This window comes from Ambystoma mexicanum, chromosome 1p (genome assembly GCF_040938575.1).
Source record: "Ambystoma mexicanum isolate Mex_15411 chromosome 1p, UKY_AmexF1_1, whole genome shotgun sequence".
Classification (NCBI taxonomy): domain Eukaryota; kingdom Metazoa; phylum Chordata; class Amphibia; order Caudata; family Ambystomatidae; genus Ambystoma; species Ambystoma mexicanum.
In genome coordinates this window covers 765,069,362-765,081,921 of record NC_090921.1, presented here as the reverse complement: position 1 = coordinate 765,081,921, position 12,560 = coordinate 765,069,362, and positions in this window count along the sequence as shown.

The window sequence follows — 12,560 nt, the reverse complement described above, 5'->3', positions numbered from 1 at the left end:
GTGGTTATTAAAATGAAAGTGAGGGTACCTGTGCGGATGGCTTTGTGACTTTCAGGTTTTCCGGGAGATAATAACGTATGTGATTGCAATTTGCTCTGGCTGCATCCCTTCCCAAAATACAGCACGTAAAGTAATACCTGCCTCTTAATTTGGACTGTGTTTTTACCTCCTCTGCCGCTCATATAAAAATGAGTTTAGTATTAGTGCGGATGGAGCATGAGTTGGCGCAGAGCGCATTAACATGGTACATGCCTCAAGACACTGTGCACTGCTTGCAACAGGAGCTGGACTGCGCAGGTGCAGGCAGCCATTTCCACTTGTCTCAAACTAGAATGTACTTTGTATTACAGAGTATTTATTTAGTTGTTATTCTATTTATTTATATGCAGGTGGAACAATGCTCTTTTGATCACAAAAGAACTTACAATACATAATAAATCAAGTTGGACGGGATGCAGTGAGCTTCTTAAAATGGGGTGAGTTTGGGGGACATTCTGACCAAGTTGTGGAGGGGAGTAAACAAACAGTCACTGGGGACAATTCATAAGTAAACATACATAGGGCCTCATTACGAGGTTGGAGGTAGCCATGGCGCTGTTATTGCCATGTCTGCCTCCAAACTCGTTCCGACTCCACCCTGGTGAATGGAGCAAGGAGGAGGGCGAGGCAGGCCCAGTAAGCCCCACCAGTGCAGCTAGTTGTACCACAGAGGCAGCCACCAATCCCCAGGATCAGAGACAGTCCATTCAACCTAACCCCTGAGCAGATACACACCCTGCACCGTCTGAACCGGGATACCATCACCACCATTGTGGACATGATACACAACGACATCGTCAGCCTCATAGACATCCGTACTGCCATCCCCCCTCTACTGAAGATGGTTACTGTGCTCCACTTCCTGGCCACAGGCACCTACCAGCATACGGTAGGGCAGATGCATGGCATATCACAACCAGCATTTTCACGCACACTGAACCAGGTGCTCGATGCCCACCTGAATCACACAAGTGAACACATATCCCTGCCACGGACTGCCCAGGAGATCTCCAACACCAAAGTTGGCTTCCATTCACTGACAGGCATCCTAAATTGCATCGGAAATGCAGAAAATGATCATTGCGTTATCATTGAGCAATGTGTGGGGTTCAGTGGTTATTAAAATGAAAGTGAGGGTACCTGTGCGGATGGCTTTGTGACTTTCAGGTTTTCCGGGAGATAATAACGTATGTGATTTTCCATCGACTGTACCCATGTGGAATTGGTGGTCCCACATGCCAATGAGGCAATCTACCGAAACAGAAAGCAATACCACTCCATCAACGTCCAAATGGTATGTGACTCTAACAAGAGAATCACACTTTGTTGTGCCCGATATCCCGGATCAACCCATGATTCAATGGTCCTGTGGAACTCAATGATACCACGCTACATGGAGCGACATGCTGGACAACGTTCGTGGCTACTTGGTGAGTAGCAGGGCAAGCACATGGCAGTATGATGTGGGGTGTGATAGAGGGGGGAGAGATGCATACTCCAACTGGGTGTGATTGGGGGGGGAGATGCATATGCATACTCCAACTAGGTGTGATTGGGGGGGATACATACTCCAACTGGGTGTGATTAGTTGTCAGGATAAACAATACCCATACAGAATTACACCACTGTCCACCGAGGCACCCCCCACTGGACCTGACACATTAAAACCACATGCAAGTAGTAAGCTGCACAACAATGAAATGAAGCCATTACCCCAACCATGCCATATCCATCCACATACACATTGCATATCAGACCACACCCTCTATAACACAATGCAGCTACATGCAGCCAATATGGACAATGGAAATGTATGCTGAACAGCATCACAACGGAAATGCAACCTTGAGTGCATACAAAGGGATCTCCTGTAGCCATTATACTGATCCACACCCGTACACCACTACTGAAGTGCCGCATGACAGCATGGGGACATCAATTTTGGAATGGCAGTACACTAGCAGTGTGGTTCAAACGGTGCCAGGACCAAAAGACACGAATGACTTGACCTCACCCAGTACATGGCAATAACTGCCGTAGGCATGCACAGTGCATGCACACTTGCAAGGACTACATCACCTTCCCACATTGCAGTTACTTTGATTACCTCCATGCATGTAGGGATTTGTGGATGACATTCACAATGCTAAGTTTAATTGTGTGATATGTACTGCTTCCACTTGATGTAATCACTTACAGATACTCATTGTTGCACCCATGCAGGCAATGCTGGCTATCCCCTGAAGAGGTGGCTCCTTACCCCTGTACGGAACCCACAGAACAGGCACGAAGAGGAATACAATCGTTCACATACCCGTACCCGTGTGGTAATTGAGCAGACATTTGGCTTATTAAAGACACGGTTTCAGTGCCTCAGCAGGTCGGGTGGGGCACTCCTGTACGGGCATGAGAAGGTGGCCAAGATCACCATGGCATGTGTCATGCTGCACAATATGTGCATCAGACGGAATGTGCCACTGCCCCCTGACATTGAACTGCAACCACTTGGTGAGGATGATGATGAGGATGAGGAGGGAGAAGATGGGGCTGCACGTCATGCAGGTGGCGATGAACAGGAGGGACGTGCTGTGCGCCAGCATCTGATAGACCAATATTTCTAATACACATGGATGAAGAGTGTGCAATGGATGTGGGTACTGGGGCACTGGGTTTTGTGGGGAAATGTACACTGTGCTCTGTCCACCAGTAAAGCACACATACACAAAGAAAACTGTCCACTCCTGTGATTCGTCATGTCATCAGTGTGTATTAAGTATCGTAAGTATAAGAAGTGCATGGACCCAAATACCCAAGCACCCTTTCCGCCCTCCCACCACAACACTCCCAAATACACTTCCCCCTCCCCCCACAACACTCCCAAAAACACTTTCCCCTCTCCCCCACAACACTCCCGAATACACTTTCCCCCTCCCACCACAACACTCCCAAACATGGCTTGCACATCAGTGGAGCATTGCAGTACACGTGTCAGCAACATCAGGCTGCCCATAGTTCCCACCCCCTCTGGCACCATTGGGGGGTTGTGAGGTTGTGCGCTGCATAGCCCACATGGACCTGCGCAGAGGGCTGGTATGCCTTGAGCTGGCAGAGGAGGAGGTGCTTGGTTGGGCCGGTGCCGGTGGGGGGTTCTGCCTTTCCATTGCATCTGTGATGCGTGTGAGGATCTGCCTCACAGCTGACATTTCCTCACATATGCGGTTGGTGCAGGCTTCTATGGCTTGTCTGATGCCCCTGGCATGTCCCCTGCACTCCTCCCTCGCCAGGGTAGTGTCGCCCACATGCTGGCCAACCAGCGCAGTGATGTCCTCCTGGTGCTGTCAGATGATGGCCATGTCATAGCCTGTGTGTCTGGGTTGTACGGTACCTGCCGCACCTTGTGGCATATGTCCACCATCAGGTGATATCACCGTTGGACTCCAGCACCCTGCCACAAATTCATCCCCAGACTGCTCATGGCTGCTGCCATGTGATGTGGGGTGTGGACTCGGATGGTTTGACTGCTGCGGGCTGGGTGCATGGTCTTCAATGGCCGTGATACAGGTGCCCTCCACATCGGACATGGGTGCCGTGGCAGCTGCCTCGCCGATGGAGCTATTAGCGGCAGACAGTGTCCCTTCTGCAGGTGGATCGTGCGTGGGGGGAATTGCTGGAGTGGGTGCTGCAATTACGTCTGGCGGACTTTCACGTCTTGGTGACGTGGGTGGCTTTGTGGGTTTGGACCTCTGCCGGAGTGCAGTCTTTCCAGTGCCTCTTGATGCGCTGGCCATGGTGCCTGCTTCCATTTCCCTGGCCTGTTTCTTGGGAGGTGGGAACTGCGTCGCAGTGTCCTGCTCCTCACTGTCAGATTGTGAGCCTGTGGGGGACAAAGAGAGGGATAGCATCGGTGATGGGTCAACATGCTTCATGCACATGTTGTTGTTCCTGCTGTTCTATGCATTTGGACTTCATGTTTGGCCATACAGGTCGTTAGACAGATGGGTGGGTCATTCATACATGAGTCTGGGTGACACGTGTCTGGGGTGCTGCATGCATGTGTTTGTGTGGGGATGTGCACAGCATATGGGCAGGGTTGTGTGCATGTATGTTTGATGGCCCCATCCATTAGATGATTTCAGGGTCACATTTGGGGGATTACCTCATGTTTCACAGTGCAGTGTTTTGTGTGGACACTCACCTTCATCTGACGATGACGGCACACCGTGCTCCATTTCGCCTACTCCCTCAATTGATTCGACCCCAACGGTGCTTGCACATGTCTCCTCCCACTCATCAGTTTCATTGGGGATCCTCCACCGCCTCCTGTGCCCATGGCCCGGCTCCGGTTGGCAGCTAGGATACTGCGTACACGGAGGCGTAGATCGTCCCACCGCTTGCGTACATCCTTCACAGTGCGGGGGGTGGAGCCCACCGCACTGATTTACGGGCCACCTCCTTCTTCTTGATTATTGTGGGACGCTGCATGTCATTTGAAAACACCACCTCTCCGTTGGCAGCAAGTGTCTCTGTTAGCATTATTAGTTCTTCATTTGAGAAGCGCTCCTTGCGCTGCCGCGCTGCTCCTTTTTTTATGGCCTTAGGCATTCTCAGTGTTGTATGGACAATTTTGGCAAGCTGTGGTGTGGCTGCAGGTCCTCGGGGCAGAGGATGGCAATGGATTCCGTTTTTAAAGATGGCCGCCGTGCTCTTTCCCGTTCCTGTGCGATGACGCTACTTCCGGTTCCGCTTATTTATGGTCACCGCTATTTGCGGTGACCGCTATTAGCGGTCAGCGCTTTTAGTGGTCCCCGCTAATGCCGTATTATAGGACGGCGGAAGTGCAATCAGCGATTTCCTAGGTGCCGCTAAGGGACTTTTCGGGGGCTTTAACGGTGTGGCGCTATGGTCATTACCGGCATGGCGCTAAGCTCGTGCCCGCGTACTTGTGATGCCACGCAATTAGCGGGCTGCTTCCTACACGGACACGCTATTAGCTCCATGCCGGTAATGACCGTTACTTACCGCCTACCGTGTAATGAGGCCCAGTGAACATTGGACATTTTTAAGTGCAGGTGGGCGGTGCCACCAGCTGTGCTCTGGATGTGACCATGATGGGTGAAGTGCTAGAGTGGAAGTAGAGGAAGTGAGGGACAGAGGCAGGTTAGAGGCGAGGGAAAAATATTAGCTAGCAGGCAGATGAGAGGTATGTTAAGAGGATAATTCAGAGGCACGGAGTTAGGCTTTTATTTCGATTTTGAGCAAAGCCATGTGGAATGTTTCACAGATGTCCGGGGGAAGAGAATTCCATCCAAGTGGAGCAAGAAGAGAGAAGGTGAGGAAGCGGGAGGGCACACTTTGGGGGCAAGGTGCCACACGTGTAGTCAAAGAGGCAGAGCAGAGATCACGAGAAGGCTTGTAGATTTAGATAGAGGACGATAGATACAGTGGTGCCTTACCATGGATAGATTTGTGAGCCAAGAGAAGACATTTAAATCTGGTCCTGTTTTGCTTTGTCAGCCATCCAGCCTGGTGACGGTACAATGAAGTAGGTGTGTAGTGAGTGAGTTCAAAGAGACTCCATGTGGTGAAGTTAATGAACTTGTCAAGAAGACATAAAGCATAGTTGGGGGGACCAAAGAGAATGCTGGCACAGTACCCCTGTTTAGAGAAGACAAGATTGGTTAAGGGATGCTTGGCAGTTTTGAAAGGAAGGAGTTGCCTGATTTTCCTAATTTGTAGGAAGTTGAGGCGAGCTGCTATTCCAGTTTTGGAGATGAAAGTAGAGAAGGTGTGAGAAGGGTCATAGAGGACGCTGAGGTTTCTAGCTGATGAATAGTAGGGGAGAGTGTCAGGTGGGAACTGGATAGGTAGAGGAAGAGATGAGGGAGAGCCTTTGGCAGTTAATAAGAGCACCTCTGTTTTGGTAGAGTTTAACATCAGAGAATGCAAAGCCATCCAATATTTAATGGCAGAGAGACAGTTTGTAATTTTGATAGAGAGGTCAGAGGAGAGTTCAGGAAAAAAGAAAAAGAGTTGGGTGTCGTCAGCGAAGAGTTGGTATGAGAACCCAAAGGAGGAGATTAGGGCCTCAATAGCAGATGTGTAGAGTGTAAAGAGGAGGGGACCCAAGGTAGAGCCTTGTGGTGTGGAACACCAACAGTTAGAGGAGTGAGCTGAGAGATGTTGTTGCGCCAGGAGACAGAGAATTGGCGAGGCGCAAGGTAGGATTCAATCCAGGCAAGGGCTCAATCGTGAATCCCAATAAGAAAAAAAGTATGAGGGAGATCAGAGTGATCTACAGTGTCAGAGGCAGCATCCAGGTCAAGGGGAATTCCTCTGAGCAATCTCTCATACAAAGGACATTGGTCTTCCAGGGGCGCTCACCTATAGCGCTTTGAGGCTAAGGTTAAGGCTAAGGCTAATGGGAAAAGGTGCTATACAAATGCCATGTTACATTACATCATATTATATTACAAATGGAAAGTGAGTGCGGCCAACAGCTTAGTATGAGGACCCCATACACTGCTTCTAGACATTCGGGGAGAACATTACCATGGGCCAAATAAGGAGGATGCCCATAACAACTGCTGCAGTCAAGAAACATTTGATAGCTGGTAGTAGTTGGCATTACTGCATCGAGAGACTGCTAATGAGGACTTGGCAGAGTGTGGGGGCAGAGACACAGGGTATGCGCCAGATATTGCTTTTGTGAAAGGACTGTCTGGTGGTGGTGGATTGGGTGCACCATTTGATGTGTCTGCAGGATGTAGGTGCAGTGTCACATGCTACGCATCAGACTATGGTGTTTTCTAGCAGCTCTAAACTGTATTGGAGCATTGCCAATGAAAGTACAACATCACAAATGGCTCTTGCAGAGGTCACCATGTGCCGTCTCTCGGGACAATACTTTTACCCAACATACCCTGGGCAACCAGCCTTGAGCCCTAGCTGACAGGTCTAACTTACCTGCTTGAGAACCATCAGCCTGAAGAGAAGCTGTCTGCTTGGGCATGCAGCACTCGCCTGTCAGCTACCATGTGTACACCGCAAAATGGGGTGGCTGTCTCTAATAGCATTACAACCACCAACAGCATGTGTCATGAAGCCCCAACAAACCCTCATAGCCCTGTTCCTGACGTCACCGCGCTAACCTTTTTTTGTTCCTTTTACTCCGAGAGCCGCAGGATTCTCATGAAGAGGCAAGCACTATGATCCTCTGAACAATCCTTAAATACATTGATGCTTTACGAGTCTGCTGGCATATTGAAAACGTGACAGTCATTCTGGTTACCGTCACTTTTATCTTTCCGGTGAATACGAGTTGGCGGCAATACCATTGGTGGCATTTTCAGCTCAACAAATACCGGTGCTGGTAACACCAGCAACAGAATATCTGCCGCCGGAACAACCAGCACCAATATTACTGGCCCAACAGTAATACCGGCCGATTACAAGTTGGGAAATAGTGGTAACACTGCTGTTATTTTGCAGGTAATAAAGGAGATACCTATACCTGAAAGCAGGTAGTAAATGCGTACAGGTGAAGGAAATGAGGCCATGGGTGCACCCAATTCAGCGAGGAAGAGACCAAAAGGGCCACAACTTTCCCCAATGCACTGGTCTCTGTCAACATTTACATGCAGCTGTTCGATGCCAACATAGAGCTGCAGGGGCTGGAAGACCACCACAGGCAACAAGAGGCAGACGAGACGAGGAGGAGGATGGTGAGGAGGAGACGCCACGCAAGGTGTGCACCCATACCCCGGGTAAGGGACTTTCCATGGACCCTCACTGACAGCCAGATCCTTTCCCTGTACCGCCTCAACAGAGAGACTATTACAGATCTGCTGAACCACATCCAGGACGACATAGGGAGCAGGATCACCATCAGGACAGCCATACCACTGCTGGTAAAGCTGGTGTTAGCCCGGCCCTTCCTTGCCACGGGCGCGTTCCAGCACACTGTGAGCCAAATGCATGGCATATCGTAGCCTGCTTGCACTAAAGTTCTGTGTCAGGTGCTGGATGCACTCCTGCACCAGGCGGGACAGCACACTTCTCTTCCCACCACCCTGGCACAGGTGAATGCCATGAAGTCAAGATTTAACACCATGGCACACATGCCAAATGTGGTAGCAGCGCTGGACAGTACCCAAATGGAGTTGGTGGCACCCCAGGCATCGGAGGTGGTCGACAGGAACTGGAAGCAGTTCCATTCGCTCAATGTCCAGGTCACCTTTGATGCAGACAGCATCATCACCCACTGCTGTGCCCTCTTCCCAGGATAAACTCATGATGCCATGGTCCTGCATAACATCACACTGAGGACATACATGGAGGGGCACAGAGGCCAACGGACCTGGATTTTGGGTGGGTAAAGGTTCCATCTTTGAACCGCTTTGAAACAAATTGTGTATAGGCACTATATAAATAAACTATCATATCATATCATCCCACAAACCTTGCTGTACAAGTGACATGGAATGGGGGGACCCCAAATATAGAGATTGCAAGCCCTGACAAGGCCTTGTACATGCAGGACCCTCCTGCACACCCCACACATGCCATCCACACCCCACAGGAGCAGGACAAGACTCACAATGCAGCAGCAGATGGCCAAGCCATGCTTCCCCAATGGACCAGCTCACAGGCTAAACTACAGGTACCAGAATGCACCATCACACATCTCACAACATGCATAGGCTGAAAATGGGGGGGGGGAGTGGTCCACCTAGGGGTGTTCAAATTATGTCAAGGGGGCTCCCCAAGAGCCAGGGGAAAAGGGCAGAAATGACAGTTGGCAACACAACCAATGACCAAGGTCACTGTCTATTCAAAGTAAAACCACACAGTACAACAAAACACGAGATTAGTTGCTTCAATGCCACTCTGAAATACCGAATAGCCTGCCCACCTCCAGACACCCTTGGTGCGAGTTGAGGTGGGTGGAGAACAACTAGGTGTAGAGGACACACACATCAATGGAGCTCCTAGGGTGTCCGTTCCGTAAAGTTCTGAAGAACACTGACATACACGGGATGGCATGCTGCTAAACTGCACCTGACGGACATGACACTGGCATTTACATGGCATGGACTCAGGTCAGCATGCATATGAATCATCATGGAATCCACAGAGACGGCCTGCACATGTAACCCAGATTCCCACCAGGAACCATGCATGGGAGTAATGCACAGGCATAAACCACCCACCAAGACATGCTGCCCTGCCAATCATCGACCATGAAAGCAACAAGTGTTGGTTGTGAGCTGTCCATGATGTAACACAAAAGAATGAACACCCCCCAGAGTAGTTGACTTCACATGCAAGGACTGTAATGTGAAATAGTGTTGTACGACGACACATGGGACATGCATGCACAGACTGTCTATCGAGATGCTGTTGTTACAAGTAACGCATCCACAGATCATCATGATTTATACCTATGTCCCTTCCCCTTGCAGGTGACTCTGAATACCTACAGCTTCCATGGCTATTCACTCCTCTGAGGATTCCCCATTCGGCTGACCATTCCCCTGCTCCTGGATTTGGACATTGAACCGCCTGAGGAGGATGACGCAGTGCCTTTGGGTGCCATGCATGCACACACTGAGCAAGTAGAGGGCAGGAATGGGCGCCAGGCTCACCAGGAACTGATTGAAAACTGTTTTGGAAAAAGCCATCACATTGCATTATCCTTGCACCTTTGTAATGAATTTTCTCTCACATTAAAGACTTGTACACAATAAGGAATGTCCTGTCATTGCTTCAAGTCAAAATTATGTTTCTATAGTAACGTGTAACTTGTAATGTCCTTCACCAGAACAACATCACTCTCCCCAAAAGCCCACCCCCAAAACACCCACCCTCAAAACACTATCCTTCAAAACACCCACCCTTAACACATGCCGGGATTGTCCGGCTGTCACTTTCTGCGCCACTTGGGCATTGAGCTCTTGACCAGGTCCTTTTCAGTAATGAGGCGCTGTAAGTGGCACCTTGGGGAACCAGGCAGGGAGCATTCTGTGGGTGTCACAGAGGCAGAGGCCTTTGCCCAAATGTACTGCAGGGTTAAGCAGCATGCATTGGTGCATGGTCTCAGTAGAGTCGTGTGTTGCCTCTGTGTGTTCCCACACCCTCTGCCCCATTGCAGTCATTGCATTGGTGGCATGGCCGAGTGACAGAGAAATCCTGCGGATGCAACACTGCATGCACTCACACATAGCCTGCATCTCCTGCAGCTGCCTGTCTGCCAGATCCTTGATGGAAGCCTGCCACTTCTCAATCGCACGCAGGCATGCACTCATGGCCGACACATATTGAGCAATGGCATAGGTGATGGTCTGTGTGTAGGGCCAAGGCTGAAGCATGGTGATGCATCTCCCATCCCATGCTCCACCTATTCACCCTCATTCTCATCTGTGGTGTCCAGATGGGCCCTGCCACGATTGTCCAGTGGTTAAACTGCCTGTGATGGCCAGGAGGGTGTGATGGATTCCAGGCTTCTTCCGGACCCAGGAGGGATAGTGACTGCCGTGTCACCTGCCTGGCCGGTGGAGGGGCCACTGAGCGCTGCCATGGGGACTGTGTCACCTACAGGACTTGATGGTGTGTCCACAGGGTTTGTAGGTGGAGGTGGTGGTGGTGGTGGCGGCAAGGCATTCCTACCCCGCTGTCTCCTCATGCTCGCAAAGGATCTGGCCTCAGAAGGGGTGGGGGCAGATGTGTCTGCAGTGGAGGGTGTGGCCTTGTCACTGTCCATGGACTGTGTTCCTGTTGGGAATAGAATGATATGCTGTTAGTCACCTGGCAGACATGTCTGCAGGCTAGCATTACAATCATGCAACACTGTGTGTGTCACAGAGAGGAACATTTTGTGTGGTTGGTTAGGGTGGTATTAATGCAACTACGAGGTGTGGTAGTACCTGCTGAAGGTGTACATGGTGCATGCAAGTTCACATTGCCTGATGGCCTGCCAAGGGGGCATGCTGTTGTGGGCGCAGTAGGAATTCACTCACTGACATGGACTATCTTGCCACACATAGGTGCTTCTCATGTGTCCATGTGTTGGCATGCACATTTAGGCTAAAGTGCATGTGCATTGATTCTCTTCCCTCCTACCCTGGCATGTGTGTGTGCAGACATTTTATCAAACAGAATTGGGATGGAAAAGCACTTCTCTAGCCCTATTCTAAAAATGATTTTCCCTACCTGAAAACTAAAACTAAGGATCTGTCTGTGTCAAGTAACCAATAACTTAAAAACCCTCCTTGTGTCCAAAACATTCTAAGCTGACCCTCACAGTAGAAACAAAACAACGAAGGGTGCATGACAATGTCTTTGACTTGATTGATATTGGCAAAACAGATTTTACAACCAGAATTATAAGGATAGATCTAGCAAAAAGGTATTTTTTTTGCAAGGAGAGACTCATGGATCCAGCGGGAGGTTCCCTTCCCCTGGATTTTTAGGAAGGATAGCAACAAGTGTCTCTTTGTCCAACAATTCCTTTGTGTCAAAAAGTGTCTCTCTCTGACAGTTTATTTTTGTCTTTTGTATTGAATTCACAAAGTTCTTCTTCAAACCATAAATCCCACAACAGCCTTTCTTTAACTTTAAACAATAAGTTCCATAAGAGTTTTTCTTAAGTTCTTCTTGTTACTATTGCAGATTGCCTGGCATACTTGCCTGCCAGGTGTCTTCCCACAATGTCAAACTCCTTATACAACTTCAGGTATCTGGCATTCTTGTCTGCCAGGAACTCTTTCATGGTTTTCTCAGATCTCTTGGTATACTCCCCTGCCAGGTATCTTCCCACAATGCCAAACTCTTTACACAAGTTTAGGTGCCTGGTATTCTTGCCTGCTATGACTTATGTAAACGTACATGAGATGAGGGCTTTCCTTTCTCCCCTCTTTTACCTCTCCCAGGCTTTGCTTCCTAACTGCCTCATGTACTTCGCTACCAGGACTTATGCAAAAGCTCACGAGGTAAGGGTTTCTCTTTCTACCCCTCTTTTCCTCTCTTGGGCTTTGCTTCCTGAAAGGAAGGCATAGCATCACAAGTATGACACTGACACAAGAGGTACAAGTTTCAAAACCTTAATTCAGTTCTTAGGGTTTGGAAAAACGCACACTTTGCCCTATAGCTATGATCGGAGTAGTCGCTACCATCAAATAATAAAGAAAACACAGTCCTAGTCAGTCACTGTCAAATCAAAATGTCCTATACTAAAAAAACAAATGCCTGCACTATCTCTTATTCAAGAAGTGTGTAAAGGGGAATGTGTATGCAAAGGAAAGTCTGTGTTATAACATAAACTATCAAGATGGCTGAGTCAGCTCTCCTCCCCACGGTGGACAGCACAGAGTAAGGCAGCCCCTGTAGATAGGATGACACACTCTGGCTCAGGTTATCATAAAAAGGCAGTTCAAAAAGTAGGTCGAGGCCCACTTGGCCTTCCACGTTAAAGTTCACCAAAAACTTCTTTCACAGTGCAACAGAATTCACGTAGGTCTGGCTGT